The 17,891-nt window shown below is 36.0% G+C and overlaps 3 long non-coding RNA genes across 5 annotated transcripts; 2 read left to right on the plus strand and 1 right to left on the minus strand.

The window, feature by feature from the left end:
- Nucleotides 1–1,170: 1,170 nt before the first annotated feature.
- Nucleotides 1,171–7,719, plus strand: LOC113092105 (uncharacterized). 3 transcript variants are annotated; one of them, XR_003287507.1, is made up of 7 exons: nucleotides 1,171–1,225; nucleotides 1,326–1,430; nucleotides 1,588–1,737; nucleotides 3,123–3,254; nucleotides 5,364–5,469; nucleotides 7,181–7,282; nucleotides 7,424–7,719. It is a non-coding gene; the product is annotated as an uncharacterized LOC113092105 (long non-coding RNA). The 3 variants fall into 3 exon arrangements; XR_003287506.1 differs by lacking the exon at nucleotides 1,326–1,430; XR_003287508.1 differs by lacking the exon at nucleotides 1,326–1,430 and having other exon boundaries at nucleotides 3,127–3,254.
- Nucleotides 2,252–5,355, minus strand: LOC113092106 (uncharacterized). Its single transcript, XR_003287509.1, has 2 exons — nucleotides 4,055–5,355; nucleotides 2,252–2,286 (listed from the first exon to the last, which is right to left on the minus strand). It is a non-coding gene; the product is annotated as an uncharacterized LOC113092106 (long non-coding RNA).
- Nucleotides 7,720–16,362: 8,643 nt separating the features above from the next.
- LOC113092109 (uncharacterized) lies at nucleotides 16,363–16,903 on the plus strand. The gene is made up of 3 exons (XR_003287510.1): nucleotides 16,363–16,441; nucleotides 16,734–16,764; nucleotides 16,862–16,903. It is a non-coding gene; the product is annotated as an uncharacterized LOC113092109 (long non-coding RNA).
- Nucleotides 16,904–17,891: the final 988 nt, after the last annotated feature.

The raw sequence follows: 17,891 nt of genomic DNA on the forward strand, positions 1-17,891 counted from the left end.
TGGTGCCTCCATTGTCCGAACACTCTTCAGCAACCTGTCAAGATCTTTATATGGTGGCCACCAGGAGTAGCCATCTGCATACCAGGACTTGGCAGCTGGTCCAGTCGTCCTTCTCCCTCAAACTCCACGATTAGGTACATTTTTTTTTTGCAAGCCTGAAACCCGTATTTTTTTTATTAACTCTTAAATGAAACTTAATTTTGAACAATGTATTTGAAATGCATGAAACTATGAAACAAAAGTTCTGATAAAGAATTACTCCGTATGTAAAAGAGGAACTGAAACGAATTGATTGTGATAGGGACAAGAAAAATTTTGCTCTCTATTTCCTCAAATTGCAGAAATCAACTGTTGTTGAGAGGTCATCCACTAAATGAATGCCAAGTGTAGAGGATGGCAGTGGATAGTCAAACAAGGATTCCTGTGGTTGAAGGTATTGTAAGCTACATACATTTCATCCCCTTAATGAAATGATGTTTGCAGCTTAGCACTTTGCCCGCCCAATGCCAAACGTGACTGTTGCCTGAGCAATTTCAGAGATGTGTTGGCTTGTTCTCAACTCTTTATATTGTGAGTTTTTTTTGCAGCAAATCTTTGCATTTCTGAGAGTCTTTTTATTATTTGACTCAGAGGGCATGTGGTTTCCTCAGAAGTCTTTGACGTTTAGTTTAGGTGAATTCTTCATACTTGAAAGCCACTGAAAGTTACCTGTCACAGGACACCATGCTTTTTTGCAATTCATCTTGCAAGATGTACAAGGCAGTGTGGCATTGTAGGACAGAAATTGTGGACCATAACAGTTGACCAAAGTGAGAGACAAAGAGCCCAGTAAGTCATTGGCAAATCACAAGTATATCTTAAATCAAACTGTTGTTACTCAGGATTGAAGATTCCCCACAAAAAGTAGCAAGAAATTTTTGTACACCTGTGATGTTAAGGAATCCTTTCACATCAGACATGTCCGGTATACAGTAAAAACTGCCTCTAAACTCTGTTGCCTTCCACCTATGCCAATTTCTCTCAGTGCCTTGGTTTCATTGCAAACTCCATGGGCACACTTCTCGAGCATTTAACAGTCTTTCTGACAAAGTTGTTTATTTGAAATCCTGACAGCCTACAAGTCAGAGGACCCATCTTCAGCCACAAGAGAAGAAGCTGTCTCATGATGGTTGCATGTAGTCGAGGGGGAAACCAGAGACCATGTTTAGGGATGTTTCTTCAAGAGGTGATGGACCGTGATGATGATCAGCATCTGTCTTGTTTCTGAAGCTCTCATTAGTTCTTAAAGGCATTTCAGTTCTTGGAAATGTCATTCTGTTTTCTAGGTACAAACCATCCTGTGTGCATTTTTCACATCCGTGATAGCCTGTGTGACCTTTAACATTTTTCAGGAATGCACGGGCAGGTGCATCACAGACCATCGAAAGAGAGTATTAAATTTAACATCACTCCATCAAATTCAAATCCTTTAGCTAATTAATTTACTTCAGAGATGAATTCTTGAAGGTACTCTGCTAGGGATGTAGGTTTACTTGTGCCACAAAATAAACCTATTGTCACTGGTTGCTCTTGTTTGATGTTTTGCAGTGTCTCTAGGATGGGCCAGAACTGTGTTGCTGAGCTCTTATAGAGTGGCAAACCATCAATGCTGACCTGAAGCTCCAGTGTGTGAATGTTGCGCAGAATGTCAACATTCTGATGTAGCACCTCTGCAATTGAATTCAGCACTCCAAGATGGTAATACTGGCCACCAGCCTTGTCTTGTATTTCAGGGTTTAAACGCACAGTTCCTAGCAATGTCCTCGAGTCTTTTGGCAGATTTAAACTGTGTAGCCGTAGAATGTTGAGCAATGAATTCAATGCCACATGTTTGAGTTTGTGTTCAGTAGCAAGGATGCCAAATCATCATTTAATGAATTTGGATCTGATTCTGTGTCTGATTCACTGACATCAGGAACACTTCTGACATCTTCAGTCTCATCAACATGAGAGAGACAGTCCATGAATGTATCTTCATCATCATTTTGACCTTGACCAGTTTTACTGTGCATCCAACCCAATTCTTTCCCCCAAGTTGTTGCCTGTATTGTCTGCAGTTGCTGATCCACCTTGTCCTTTGCTTTCCGTCTTAGTGTCCAATAGGATGGTTTATTTGAAGCCATAGTATTAAGACCTTAATACAAACAAACCTATTTTTTTGTTGTTTGTTTACTGGCCTACCAAGTCATATGCATTAACATAATGTACATACCTTTAGTTGGTTGACGGATGGTAATGGATAACTTTCTGTAGTCAAATTAAACAAAGGACATAGTTAAATGCTGAAATTTAAAATGACTACATAAATATACTATTACATATCTAAACTTTAATCAGAGATTGACAGTCTTCTGTAATTGAGGTTTAAACATAGATTAAATTCTCTTTTCATCACAGTGTTCTTTTAAAAACATCAGTTGCACCTAAGAGATCTGTTCACATATAATTATACATTTACACAGACAAAAGTTCGGTACTGGTTAGATTTTCATGTGTTTGAAAGAAATGGTATTACGTAAGACTGTTTATTTTATGAAAATACATTTTCACTGTAAATATATTCAATGTAAATCTTTTCACAATTGTGTGCATCAAATCAGCGTATTAAAATGATTTCCAAAGTATCATGTGATCACAGAAAAAGGTAATATTGTGAAATATTTTTGGAAATTAAAAATATAGGTGTCTTATTTTAATATACTTTGATATATAATATATATATAATATAATTGTTCTGAGATGCAAAGCTGGTTTTTCAGCATCATTACTTCAGTCTTCAGTGTCACATGGTCCTTCAGAAATCCTTCTAATATGATGATTTATTATAAGTGTTGGAAATAGTTGTGCAGCTTAGTATATGTGTTTTATGTATTTATTTATTTATTTATTTATTTTCTTTTGAAACCAGTGAACATTTTTCAGGATTCTTTGATAAAAGTTAAAAACAATAGCACTTATTTAAAATAGAAATCTTATGCAACAATAACAATAATGCCATGCTTGGTGTCTATCTAATCTTCAGGTGAGAGTTGAATGGCGCTTAGTGTCTCGCGAGATTTTAATTGGGTTTCCTCTGTTTCAAGCAAGGCATTCGATTGGATGGTAGGTGCTGATGTCGCGCTCGCGCTGCAAGAACAACATGGCACGGGTTCAAAGCCTTATTCAACTGAGAAAATTGATCAGCGTCATGGTACAAGCGAAGTCTGAATGGTTTGGTAAGGTGAACTTGAAACGAAATCCCGCAACCGTGAGTTTGTTAAACTGTTGTCACTGAACAGGACTTTTTGTGATTTCGTGTATGTTAACTGGACATCATATACGTTTAGTGCTTGTGTAACTTGATCCGGGCCGCTGTTATTACGTTAGCTCGGAGCCTCTGTTATTACGTTAGCTCGGAGCCTCTGTTCATGGTTGACTTGCCTTACATTTGTCAGAGCTGGTGGGTCTAAATCAATCCGAGATAGCCCATTACGACGTCCAATACTAAAGCAAACTTGTAGGAATGAATGAAAGCTAGTGAGCAATTTCGAAAAGCCGCTGAGTGTAAATCTTACTTGTTATTGCGGTGTAAAATACAAGTGCACTTGATTGTCCACTTAGTTTTTGGACCATCACAAATGGGTGTCCCTGAAAAGTATACTATTTGAGGGTACAGAGCGATGGATTTTGGATTCAGTGCAAGTGCAATGTATAGCAACATTTTACATTTCTACGTTATATTCCTCAGTACCAATAGGCCATAGCCAATCAGTATTGAACAGGGCAGCGCTTCAGATTTTCCCGCCCGACCGATGATTGGATTCGCTCAGAATGGCGTTGAAGTGAATTTGATGACGTAACGTACATCAGCTGTTTTCGCGAGGGGAAAAAAGCGCCCTTAACATTTCAGTATTTAGTTTAAGTTAGGTTGTTTGTATTTAAGTGTATGTGTTTACATGTATAATGATTCTTATCTCGAATATAATCAAACGTAAAGATATCAAAAGGCTGATTAATCCAAATAAATGTTACTTACCAACCACTTGACGAACTGACGACAAACTACAAACAAACTTAAAGACGACTAATTAACTTTTAAAACAACAGTAGTAGAAAGACATGTAATGAATGAACAGGAACTTAATATATACAAATGGTTCTATTTACAGGTTATTAATGTGGGGAAAATAATCAAAAAATGTTGAGGGTACAGTAGGCTGAGGAAATTACAACGGTCATCTGATACAAATTACAACGGTCATCGCATATATGTAGCCTACGGTCACGTGACATTCATTCATATATATTTTTTTATTTTTTTAATTACTTTTCCTGAGCTTAATACAAGAAACACAATGTGTTCATGTTTAGAGTTGTTATAAATATTGCTACAGTTTAATGGTTTAATATTGCTTAGATCAGATGTTTTTTTTTTTAGGGTGAGGGTTACCTCAAGGACATAATGTCAAAGGTTACTTGTTTGCTACCTCTGTTTATTTGTAAATGTAATGGGTGTTTTTTTCACCATATGTTGAAGATATTTAAAAATTTGTTTATTTTATTAGTTATTATATTTATTAGGCATTTTAAATTTAATTTGACAGTCAGTACTAAAAGAGTATGAAAATATTGAAATGTGTACATTTATCGTTTTCTCTCTGTGTGTCACATTACACTTGCCCTGAATATTTCAGTGCCACACAATTTGCCACAGTAGCAATGGTAATTTTTATTAATAATTTTTTCTCTATATGAAATTGGATATTTGGCAGTAAAGCACTCAAGTTAAGTTGGGTGAAATATAAATTTGTTTAAACAACATCTGTGTTAAGTCTTAAAAAAATATATATCTATGAAAATATTTAGTATTCTGACAGCTTCTCTGAGTTGGGTCTTTATAGCTTTTGCTTTTCTTTATATTTGCTCATTAAAACTCACCATATTCCATAGTACTAAACATTTTTAGGTCATGGTAGCCACATGTAAAACCATAAATGCCTCTTCACTACACAGTAAGAAAAAAACAACTTTTCTCTACAAGTCTGGTATTCATGAAAAACGGTAACCTGAACACATTTAGTATGGAGATAAATGCAAAAATTACCATAGCTTCATAACAAACAATTGTTATTATATTCTATTATTTCTGTAACTGTTAATACAGGCTTGATTCCTGGTTTACTGTGGATGTTGGATGTAGTGATTTTTACAATGGCAACCCACAGACTCAATGTGGACACCTTGTTGTAAAACACTTTTTATTATTATTATTATTAACTGTGTATTATATTTATTCCTTTTGATATATGAGTGATGTGTCTGGCACACATTTTCTTTTTCTCTAGTTTCCCTGTTTCTTCTGCCTTGGCTGCACCAGCTGTGGAAACCAGACCTGGTGAGGACCCTCTCCTCCATCCTCAACTATTGAATCTCTTATATCACTCGGATGAGGTAATAAATTAAAAATTGTGTTGTTGGTCAGTGAATAGTTTGTTTTAAGCTGCAAATAATTTTAATTTTTCTGATCAATTTGATAACCACTATATTTAACCGCTATATTCAGGGTGTCTGCAGGTCCTCAAAAAGTCTTAAAATGTCTTAAATAGTGTTTTCCTAATATAAGGCCTTAAAAAGTATTTAAATGTCTTAAATTAAGATAAGATAGGTCTTAAATATATTTGGTCACTTCAGTCTGATGGACCTAATGACTGTTTATATTCATTGGACAGACCGAAGATTTTTTTTTTTCTTCCCCTGCATCATCAGAGTGAATTGAAGAATACAAGTTTGCGCTGAGGCTCACTCTTTGTGAGAGACTTCAGATAGAACAAATAAAATGGCACACATAAACATGATATAGTAAAGTAATACCTTGACAAATGAGCTATCTTGAACAATATTCTAACAACGCAAAAAAAAAAAAAAAACATTGACTACCTTTACAAGCTGTTAAAATTCGGGTTATGGTCGGGTTAAGGTCACTATTTGGGTTTCTGAAACATTCGGGATAACCCGTTTACATGTGTGAGCAGAGAGAGTTACTCCTGTATACATGGAATGTGTAATCAGTCGCCAATATCCTGATGTAAACTGCGACGCACGGTTAGCGTCTGGACGTAGGACGCAATGTGCGTCATATCCGATTCGTCTTCCTGTATCCAAAGACTCAAAAGACCAAGATTCCTTGCGAATAGAACATGCGCAGAACACACATTTTGATGGGGATATGCCGAAACGCATTTACAAGACCAAATATTCAGGTTAGAAAAGGGGTACCCCAGGTATAATATCCCGGTTTTTAAAAACCGGGATATGAGCATATCCGGGTTTTTGCCGGTGTTTACATGGCCGTGCGCGACCGGGTTATTGCTAATATCCCAGTTTTGAACGGGTTATTGGCTGCATGTAAACGTAGTCATTGAAAACACCTACAGAGTGTATGCATTACGTGTGTTCATTTAGAATGTGCACTGCATGATTCAGTCTATTAAAAGACATCGGGGGAAGAACATGTGTATATTAATACCGCTTAAATAGTTAATCAATTTTGGTTAATTTCACATGGCAGTGCCTTTTTTTTCCTCAAAAAATGACCATATATAAATGTAATTTTTTTTTTTTTTTTTTAACAACAGTTTCATAAACTATACGTTCTATTAAGAGACTTACGTTTTTGCACTATTTCACCAACAAAAATAATTCCAAACAAAGCCACAGTGCTGTTTTGCGCGTCTAAGCTACATGAAGGCTTTTTGTTCCTGAATGAATCAACTGTTTTAATTACTCACTTATTAACAGTTACCTGCTGTCACCTACTGGTGGTTTTTAATGTCAGATTTAAAGTATCTTTTTAATTCAATTAAATTCAAGTTTATTTGTATAGCGCTTTTTAAGATACAAATCATTACAAAGCAACTTTACAGAAAATTACGTTTCTAAAATATTTAGTAGTAGCTTATAAGTGGTGACTGTCAGTTTATGTGCATATGACAGGATTTTTCAGAAAAATTAATCAAAGACGTAGTCAACCAGACAATGAACATTATTAACAGCAATTATTATATAATGCAGTAACACTTGTAGCAATATTTGTTAGTTCTGTTGTTGTCTCTGGGTTAGCATCATCTGAGGTCCTCTGAAGGTCAGCATTGTCTCTTCTCAGGTGATCTGGATCCAGACCGGAACTTGTGTAAATCATAGTTACCACGGGATGAAGATCCCAGCAGAAACAGAGAAACAAATAGAGACATCATAAGCATAGCTGGTAATGTTCCAACACAGTAAAATTAATTAGTTTAACCCAAACTAAAGAATAATAATGTGTTTTATATGATGTGATGCTCTTTTTGTGAACATTGTTACATAAAATGCTCTTACTGTTTCTTTTCTTCACCCAATACCTTAGGACAGACCAGCCTGTGATCTCCTAAGACACCCAGATTCACCCCTGGTCACGATCATTCCCTCACCTGTGTCTCATCACAGTCCATCACCAGTGTCTGCACCCTGCACACTGCCAATATTATGGATTTCTGTTCTGGAGAAAGATGCCATTCACAACATAATCTCTACACAATATCAAACTCAAATAATTTAGTCTTGCCAAACAGTTTCCCTGATTTGTTACTGTTCACAATGTAGCATGGTCTTGCCTACCTTTGTCCATTCAGTTATTAAAATGTTTTTAATATTTGTATTGAATATATCTCAAGTTTATTATTTAAAAGCAACTTCACTTAATCTTTCCCTAGAAGAGATAATAGGTGTGTTTGACTTGAAGCAGTGCTGTGCAGACCGATCGAAGTATGACATCACAGTACCATGAGAGCAATAAGACGGCTTCATATATAGGTCCTTCTCAAAAAAATTTGCAGATTGTGATAAAAGTTCATTATTTTCCATAATGTAATGATAAATATTAAACTTTCATATATTTTAGATCAATTGCACACCAACTGAAATATTTCAGATCTTTTATTGTTTTAATACTGATGATTTTGGCGTACAGCCCATGAAAACCGAAAATTCCTATCTCAAACAATTTGCACATTTCATCCGACCAATAACAAAAAAGTGTTTTTAATACAAAAAAAGTCAACCTTCAAATAATTGTTCAGTTATGCTCTCAATACTTGGTGGGGAATCCTTTTGCAGAAATGACTGCTTCAATGCGGCGTGGCATGGAGGCAATCAGCCTGTGGCACTGCTGAGGTGTTATGGAGGCCCAGGATGCTTCGATAGCGGCCTTAAGCTCATCCAGAGTGTTGGGTCTTGCGTCTCTCAACTTTCTCTTCACAATATCCCACAGATTCTCTATGGGGTTCAGGTCAGGAGAGTTGGCAGGCCAATTGAGCACAGTAATACCATGGTCAGTAAACCATTTACCAGTGGTTTTGGCACTGTGAGCAGGTGCCAGGTCGTGCTGAAAAACGAAATCTTCATCTCCATAAAACTTTTCAGCAGATGGAAGCATGAAGTGCTCCAAAATCTCCTGATAACTAGCTGCATTGACCCTGCCCTTGATAAAACACAGTGGACCAACACCAGCAGCTGACATGGCACCCCAGACCATCACTGACTGTGGGTACTTGACACTGGACTTCAGGCATTTTGGCATTTCCTTCTCCCCAGTCTTCCTCCAAGCCTCTGGCACCTTGATTTCCGAATGACATACAAAATTTGCTTTCATCCGAAAAAAGTACTTTGGACCACTGAGCAACAGTCCAGTGCTGCTTCTCTGTAGCCCATTTCCTGCACACGCCTGTGCACGGTGGCTCTGGATGTTTCTACTCCAGACTAATTTTTTGAGAAGGACCTGTACTTTTGAATTGCTCTCACCATACTTTGTCATAATTTAAGCGGTGCTGCGCAGAATGAGTGTCTTTGTAACCATTCTCAGTAGATACTGAAACCATATTAATGGTGCTTTTAAGTAAAATATTAAATGTAATATGTAAGGTAAGCCATGGCTGGGTGTACATTCCACATTTTTAATGCTGTGGAGGTAAAGAACTACATGAACTAAAGCCATGAATCACCCCTTAATTATAATAATCAGGGTGATCAATTATGTCAAATTCAACATTGCTCCAACAGCCCTGCCAGTAGTTAACCAGTGCTCCTGAAGACCACAAATAGCAGGTTCAGTAGTGTTTGAGAAGGCTTGAAGCTGAACTTTCTAGGAAGTTATATAGTTATGTAGACAGGTGTTGGTGTGACTAATTATTGAGTAGTCTATTGCTCATTATTATGCTGTAGTTAACTTATAGGCAGGATGTACAGTAATTGCATTAAATACTGTATAGACTAATGAATATTTGTCTAAAACAATAGTGAATTTAACAAACATCAAGTTTAACATTTACAAGTGTGTAAATAGTACAGTAATGTTATTACACTTGAAGTACAAAATAATCATACTGTAGTTTATTTGGAGTAACTTGCTCAACATATATATATATATATATGTGTGTGTGTGTGTGTGTGTGTTAAGTACAATCACTAATCTTGAAATGTTGAACACTTAAAACCTACAAATAGTCAATGATCTTAACGCGCTGTACAAAATAACTTCCACACGCGTTTATCTTCATTGACAGGGACAGTTAGACAAACCGATTTAAAAGTGCATGATGGATTACATTGTTAAAACATTTTTTTGTGTGTGCTTTTGTTCTTGTTTGTTTCCAGTAAAGTATGTCACCTTTTGTCTGATCATTTAGACATTAATGTTAACGAAAGCGCACAGTGTAATTCTGTGCACATAAGTAAAGAAAAAGTGTTTGTGTCTCCTTGAAAACATCAATGGAATATAATACATTTAATAAATAAATGTATGTCTACAAAATAATGTGATGTTTGCTTTTAAACATGCTATAAACGTTATTGTACTAAGAGCAAATCACAGAACATGGATTTTAAATGATCGTTATTTCTTCAAGTATTTCCCTTTAAATTAATCAAGTATAGCAGCTTCCAGTTCTCGACCGGACATGCCGGCATATTTCGGGTGATAAAGATACGTCGTATAGATGTCATTTAGAGGTAGGGAAGACGTTTCATTTAACAGCTCAAACAGACGATCTACAGACGATCAAAATACGACTATAAAAAAGGAATCCGATGTTTATCAGATGATGCGCTCTTCAGCAGACGTCTCCGCGACGTACGTGTGCTATCTGGGTTGGAGCATGTTTGAGATTTTTTTTTATGTTTTATTCAGTATGTACATGGACCTACACACAAAGGTGGACACACTCTAGACTTGATCATCAGTAGGGCTCTAAACTTTTCATCCATTGGTATTAAGGACGTAGTGTCACAGATCGCAAGAGGCGAAGACTCAAGTGCAGGCAGATGGGAAGACTTTATTTATACATCACCAAAATAAACAAAAACACAACTGAAACCAGAGGAGCGTTCAAAGTTACGAGACATAGACTGAAGTCAGATTCCCAGTGAAATGCTTTCAGACAGCAAATGCAATGAGTTTGCATCCTTCTTTTCTGAGAAGATCATCCATATCAGGAAGGTGATTAGCACATCCTGCAGTTAGAAGTACCAAGGGTTTACACAAAACAAGGGGAATCTGCTTTTAGTTTCTATGCCGCTCGCAGTTGGAATCAGCTTCCAGAGAGGTCAGATGTGCTAAAACACTAGTCACATTTAAATCTAGACATAAAACTCATCTGTTTAGCTGTGCATTTATTGAATGAGCACAGTGCAATGTCCGAACTCAATGCACTATATTTTCACTGTTTTTTATTTTATGTAAAATAATTTTGTAGCTGTTTTTAAATTCATTTTAATTAAGTAAATTTTTTAATCATTATAAAAGTTTTAAAACTGCTTGTTTTATTTTTGTTATAATTTTTCTTTATGATTATTTTACTTTCTTTTATGTAAAGCACTTTGAATTACCATTGTGTATGAAATGTGCTATATAAATAAACTTGCCTTGCCTAGTGTGTTAGTGGGTTATATATATATATATATATATATATATATATATATATATATATATATATATATATATATATATATATATATATATATATCACACACACACACACATACACACACTACCGGTCAGAGTTTGGGATCAGAATGATTTTTAATGTTTTAAAATACTGTAAAACATGTAATATTGTGAAATATTATTAACATTTTTCTATTTTAATATACATGAAGGTGTAATTTATTCATTTGATGTGCAGCTGTATTTTCAGCATCATTTCTCCAGTCTTCAGTGTCACATGATCTTCAGAAATCAGAACAATATGATGATTTATTATTAGAATTATCAACAGCTTTGCTAATAAATATTATTTTGGAATCTGTGATACTTCTTTCAGGATTCTTTGATGAATGAAAAGTTAAAAAGAAGAGCATTTATTTAAAATAGAAGACTTTTCTAACAATATTCACTACAGTTTAATAGTTTGGGGTCAGTAAATTTTTATCCTTTATTTAATAAGAAATTTTATTCTTTATTACATTTTAGAATCTTTTATTCAGGATGTGTTAAATTGATAAGAAGTGATATCAAATATTAATATTGTTAGAAGAGATTTATATTTTGAATAAACGTTGTTCTTTAAAAAAAGATTATACATCGAAGAATCCTTAAAAAAGTATCGCAGATTCCAAAATAATATTTGGTAGCACACCTATTAATAGTTCTAATAATAAATCATCATATTTTCATGATTTCTAAAGATCATGTGACACTGAAGACTGGAGGAATGATGCTAAAAATACAGCTGCACATCACAGAAATAAATTATATTTGAAAGGATATTAAAATATAAACCATAATTTTATATATTTTATTTTGATAATTTTGAATTATTACTGAGATACAACCTTTTTTTTTAAACAGTTCATTGAACAATAATAAATGAAGTACCTGAAGCTGACAATGACGTAAATGTATAATAATTAGCAAAGATGGTTAATTTAGCGCTGTAAATGCGCGTATGAGGGGCGGAGACGCCTGCGGAGCGTCAGACGCGAGTGAGGACCAAACACAGCAGAACGGTAGGAAACTTCACTCCTCTTATTATTTCTCTTTTATGATAGCGATTTATTTTTAGATACGTGATCTGAGTCTTTCATAGAGTTGTAGAGTTATTAGAGAAATAGAGTTATTTTTTACATTCTTTGGTCGAAGTTTTCAGATCGGGACTTCGGAGCCTGTTCGTTACTCTGTTGTTTCAGATCGGCACTTCGGAGCATGTTCGCGACTCGGTTGATTCAGATCGGCACTTCGGAGCCTGTTCGCGACTCGGTTGTTTCAGATCGTTACTTCGGAACATGTTCGCGACTCGGTTGATTCAGATCGGCACTTCGGAGCCTGTTCGCGACTCGGTTGTTTCAGATCGGCACTTCGGAGACTGTTCGCGACTCGGTTGATTCAGATCGGCACTTCGGAGCCTGTTCGCGACTCGGTTGATTTAGATCGGCACTTCGGAGACTGTTCGCGACTCGGTTGTTTCAGATCGGCACTTCGGAGCATGTTCGCGACTCGGTTGATTCAGATCGGCACTTCGGAGCATGTTCGCGACTCGGTTGAATCAGATCTGGACTTTGGAGCATGTTTGAGATTTTTTTTTATGTTTTATTCAGTATGTACATGGACCTACACACAAAGGTGGACACACTCTAGACTTGATCATCAGTAGGGCTCTAAACTTTTCATCCATTGGTATTAAGGACGTAGTGTCACAGATCGCAAGAGGCGAAGACTCAAGTGCAGGCAGATGGGAAGACTTTATTTATACATCACCAAAATAAACAAAAACACAACTGAAACCAGAGGAGCGTTCAAAGTTACGAGACATAGACTGAAGTCAGATTCCCAGTGAAATGCTTTCAGACAGCAAATGCAATGAGTTTGCATCCTTCTTTTCTGAGAAGATCATCCATATCAGGAAGGCGATCAGCACATCCTCAAGTAATGCAGTTAGAAGTACCAAGGGTTCACACAAAACAAGGGGAATCTGCTTTTAGTTTCTATGCCGCTCGCAGTTGGAATCAGCTTCCAGAGAGGTCAGATGTGCTAAAACACTAGTCACATTTAAATCTAGACATACACTCTAAAAACTGCTGGGTTGAAAACAACCCAATTTGGGTTATTTTGACAACCCAGCGCTGGGTCAAAAAGGGACGAACCCAGCGCTGGGTTGTTTTAACCCAACCAGTTGGGTTATCATATTTAACCCAGCCTGCTGGGTTGCCTTTTTTATGGTTTAAAATGACTATATTGCAGGGTTTCAAAAACCAGAGTGGGTGTTTTTTATCACTGTATTTCAGAAGGAAAACTACTGTATTTAGAAAATGTTCGATATCATTTCGCATGTGCTTGATAAGGCAGCGTTTGTGAGCTCAGCACTGCTCTGCAGCCGTTACCGGAGAAACCTACCTCTCCCGCTCTTAGCGCCTCCTGCTGGCAGAAAATAAACTCGCAGAGTGCAGCCATGTGGGGAAACAATGCATTTCTACGTTATAATTAACCCAAATTGAGCTAGGCATTAAACCTACAAATGTTGTTCATTTTAAATATCACTTTTACACACAAATAATAATTATCAAAAGGAAAATATTTATTAAAAACAAGAGAAAGTCAAAAAGTAACATGTTAGAAGAAATGCAGAAAAGGATGGCATTAACAGCTACAGAGTTCATAAACAAAGCATTGAACATTTGATGAATATAACTTAAGATCAAATTGGACTTTGTTCAATTGTATATATTGTATAAAAATATACGAAAACACATACAATAAATGTACAATTAGTTAGGTTTTTTTCCAACTATTCTGGCATGACAGTACACAAATAAATCACAACATTAACTTTGATATTATAACATTTAACAGACGCATGTGTGTGTGTGAAAAAATGTGAGCGGGTGTATGAATGACAGAGTGTAAACTCTTCTACTAAACAACACAGAAAAAGCATTTAACTTTTTTTTTTAACAAATTATACACTTACAGTTTGTTTCATAGTCCATGAATACAGATCATGCATCACGGTCAATTTTCATGATCTCTTTAGCATAACTGATGTAGTCATGAAGAAACCCCATCAGCACAGCATGTGACATCTTCTACATCATCCAGGGCAGCGTCCTCCTTTAAAACCACCGCTGCATCAGTTTAGGGGAAAGAAGATTCTCCTCTCTGACCAGGATTCATCCCAGTCACCGCCTGTTCTTCATCAGTGGCCTAAGAGAAACATTTAATTAAACTATCGATTTTCAGGTAGAGGTGTATTCACATCCGTAAGGATAGGTAAATAATCGGTGTTAAAGTTTCAACACTTTGTGTGGTTGTTTAATGTCTGTCTATCACAGCTCTCATGAAGTCTATAATGGCAGCACTAGTGTGAGGACAGGTGATATTGTTTGAATAAATATCGCTTTCAGAAAGCTTCTTTACTGAAACATTAAAACAGACATGACATTCACATACCTCACAATATTCACGTACATGGAGGGCTGCTCTTCAAACCGTTAGTTCAACAAATAATTAAAATATTCATAATTTACTCTCCCCATGTTTTTCCAGACTCATACAAACTCTGCTCATTTTTTGGAAAAAATATGAATATATTTAATATTCTCTTTTTGTGTCCTCCATTGCTGGTCTGGGAGACCAGTATTTTATTTTGAACATACATGTTTGCTATCATATAATTTAAGATGTATTCATATATAAATATCAGAATTTACTTCTACAATAACTCTTGTTGAAAAGCTTGAAAATACTGATCATCTAAACTATAAATGGATTAACAAATATTATGAGAAAACTAAAAATATATTAATTTATGTTGTAAAGACAGACAAAAGTCTTATAGGTTTGGAATGACTTGAGGGCAAGTAAATGATTTTTTGTGTGAACTTTACCTCTAAGAGCGAAGACCAAGAATAATGACTCTCCAAATCAGACAAGACAACTCCAAACTTGGTTTGATTTCTGCAATAAAAAACACAGACATCAATGGTCTTAATGAAATGAGCATGTAATCACACTGTTGTTGCATCAAAATGTGAAGTAAACCGGCAGGAGAGAACAGAAAAATTTATTTTCTAAAAATAACTTACATAAAATCTCAAAGGAATGATGCTCTCCCATGTCTCTTGCTTTTAACATCTACAAAAACAAACATTATTTTACTCTTAGTAAAACACAACAACAACTGATAACATGAAATTATGAAGTTTACTTGCCTTAAACGATCTTTCCCTCTCTTCAGAAGAAGCTGAGAAAACCTCCTCCTCACACAAGCAGACTTCTGTGTCCTTAACTCCAGTTAGTTTGAGTTCTGCAAAGAGGGGCATCAATGGTTTCAATAAAATATTAACATATACATACATATATATACACACATACAGACATATATATATATATATATATATATATATATATATATATATATATATAAATAATCACACTGTTTTTGCATCAAAATGTGAAGTTAACAGGCAGGACACAACATAAACATTAATTTTCTAAGAAAAAAAAGTAATAATAACTTAACTTACATCAGTCTCAAAAGAATGAAGTTATCTTGTCTCTGGATTGCAACATCTAAAAAAACAACAACATTATTTTAGTCTTAGTAAAAATAAAGATAACTTGATGTTATTCTGAAGTTTACTCTCCTTAAACCGTCTGTCCCTCTCTTCAGAAGAACACCTCCTCCTCACACAGGTCTGTGACTCCTCACACAAACAGCTTCTGTGTCTTTAACTCTCAGCGCGAGGACAATGAAGACACAAGCTTGACAAGTCTGAAATATTACATGTAAAACATACTTTTAACAGTTACCACTTCAACAGCCTCAAAATAATTATGCTAGTCTTTACTACACAATGCCGTTTCCTTTAGGAGACAAACATACATTCAGTTTAACCGCGAAAAAAAAGACAAATTCACATGAGCGTAACCGTGACCATAACCGTCTGTTAACGCCTCAAAAAGTACAGATAATGTAAAATCTTATGTAAATATGACAAAATACATTCACAGACGATATATTAAAAGTACATCCTCCGTTCAGTACCGTTACATGAGGCAGTTAAGACCTCCGTGTCTGAGGCGAAAACCGCGTCCGTTTTTTTTTATATATATAACGTTAAGCTCCCCAGACAGCACATGTACGTCTGGCCGACGTCGGCCCAATATCGAAACGTCGGCCTCTATACCTAAAACATCTATAAAACATCGGCCTGGCGGAGGCCGATATCATTTGGTCAGTGCTCTGTTCTCCAGCTCATCAGTCGTCGGCCCTGAGTTGGTTCACGACCGCGGGCCGATGCCGCGCTTCTCTGTGTGCGCGTGCCCAGTATTCATCTCTTTTAGCCACCCAGAGAGAGAGAAGAGGATAATCCCAGCGACATCTGTGGCTCTGAGGTAACGTTACGATTTCACTTCAGCTCAATTAGACAAAAAATACTACTTTGTTAATTCTGTGTCACTGAAAAGGTACTGCGTTTATACAGTCTATGGGCAGCTAAAGAGTCTGGCTCATTTTCAAATAATGTTACCGTTAACTTTTTGAGCCAACGGTCACGGTAGCGATTTTTTAACATTAATGTTAACGCCTTAATGCGTTTTCAGAAGTTTCTCGGAGGGAAAATGTAAAAGCGGATTATTAAAGAGAAGTCCTGACTGCTTTTTCACCGTATTTTTCACTCTTTTACAGGCTTTCAGAAATAATCCGGTGAAATAATATGGTGAGCTATTGTTGCTGTTGCTTCTGAACTACAAAATGATTTTTAAATGTATTATTGAATGAGACTGTACATTATAAATGTAATGTTTTAACTCTAGATGTTTGTTTGTGTGAATGCTGTGTGTGCGGTGAGTCCTGCGCAAGCGGGGAGCAGAGTTGCCATGGAAACGGGGCGTCAACACAAAAACCGTTACTGGCAAACAGTAATCTCCGTCTCTCGCTGCGGTTTACACTGTTTTAGGTAAGTTTAGTGTCTAAAATCACACAAATATTACATACAAATGTTCCTGACGCGTTTCTTACTTGTTATTGACATGTTTCAATTAAATGTATTTTATAGAAACGGTTTAGTGTCTTCGGAAAAGTCCGTTATCATTTTAGCAGTTTTCAGGTAACGTTAGGCTAACTCTATAGACTGAGCTCTTGTTGATGAAACTCTGGGCTTTTAATCAAATCTTCGATTTGATTAAAACAAAATGATTTTTAAATTAATTATTGAATGATTATTGAACGAGACTGTACATTATAAATGTAATGTTTTAACTCTAGATGTTTGTTTGTGTAAATGTGTGTGCAGTGAGTTCTGCGCGAGCGGGGAGCAGAGTTGCCATGGAAACGGGGCGTCAACACAAAAACCGTTACTGGCAAGCAGTAATCTCCGTCTCTTGCTGCAGTTTACACTGTTTTGGGTAAGTTTAGTCGCTAAAATCACACAAATATTACATACAAATGTTCCTGACACGTTTCTTGCTTGTTATTGACATGTTTCAATTAAATTTATTTTATAGAAACGGTTTATTTTCTTCGGAAAAGTCCGTTAGCATTTTAGCAGTTTTCAGGTAGGCTAACTCTATAGATTGAGCTCTTGTTGATGAAACTCTGGGCTTTTAATCAAATCTTCGTGTGTGTATGAGATATTTTGATGGCTCTGTGAATGTTTTGCTGGTGATTTGTCAGTATGTTATTGGAAAAGGCTGATTTACTGAATCGATGACGTCACTTACAGTGAGAGTGTAATCGGCTGAAATCAAGTTCACATTAGTTTTGATATTTCATGATAAACAGATATTAATACAAATTGTTCTGTGATTACAGGAGGACAGAAAGAAACTCTACAGAACAGAAGTG

This window comes from Carassius auratus, unplaced genomic scaffold (genome assembly GCF_003368295.1).
Source record: "Carassius auratus strain Wakin unplaced genomic scaffold, ASM336829v1 scaf_tig00214477, whole genome shotgun sequence".
In the NCBI taxonomy this organism is placed as follows: domain Eukaryota; kingdom Metazoa; phylum Chordata; class Actinopteri; order Cypriniformes; family Cyprinidae; genus Carassius; species Carassius auratus.